The sequence below is a fragment of the Egretta garzetta genome, unplaced genomic scaffold, assembly GCF_000687185.1.
Source record: "Egretta garzetta isolate BGI_Z169 unplaced genomic scaffold, ASM68718v1 scaffold287, whole genome shotgun sequence".
Taxonomy (NCBI): Eukaryota; Metazoa; Chordata; class Aves; order Pelecaniformes; family Ardeidae; genus Egretta; species Egretta garzetta.
Window position 1 is genome coordinate 13071401 of NW_009260435.1, and position 759 is coordinate 13072159.

A 759-nucleotide genomic window follows, 5' to 3' on the forward strand; every position below is an offset into this window, starting at 1 on the left:
CCTGTCCAGGTCTCTCTGGATGACATCCCGTCCTTCTGGTGTGTCAACTGCACTACTCAGCTTGGTGTCATCCGCAAACTTGCTGAGGGTGCACTCGATCTCGCTGTCTAAGTCATTGATGAAAACATTAAACAGCACCGGTCCCAGCACTGACCCCTGAGGGACACCACTCATCACTGGTCTCCATCCGGACATCGAGCCATCGACCACTACCCTCTGGACACGACCATCCAGCCAGTTCCTTATCCACCAAACAGTCCACCGCGTTAGTCCCATACACGACTCTGTATAAAAAGCAGTTCTAATCTGTACATAAACAATCTGGATTCACAGAAGGAGAAGGCATTTTATTAGATCAAACTTTTCTAGTTCAGCTAAAACCGCACCACCCCTTGGGAGGCAGGCAGCACGCACAATACGGCACGTGTCAAGCCGAAGTGCTGATCGAGTGTGGTCCCTGTTACTCCTTCCAAAATAAATCCGTTCAGAAGAGCTTACACCGTGCCCGCTGCACCACCTAGCGACAGCTGCAGGGGAACGGGAAAGAGCCACTCCTGCCTTCTTTTAAGAAAAGCGCGAGATTATTACTTTCCTCAGCTTTCTGGTGGGTTTTTGGTTTTTTACAGCTTTGGGGGACAGGGCTAAGCCGTAGCACTCGTTGCGACCCACAGCTTTCCCGCGCCGTCGTTCCCAGGGCGGGCAGGGCCTCGTCGGAAGCAGCGCCCGGAGCCCCTCAGCCCCGCTGCGAGCGACCGCCCC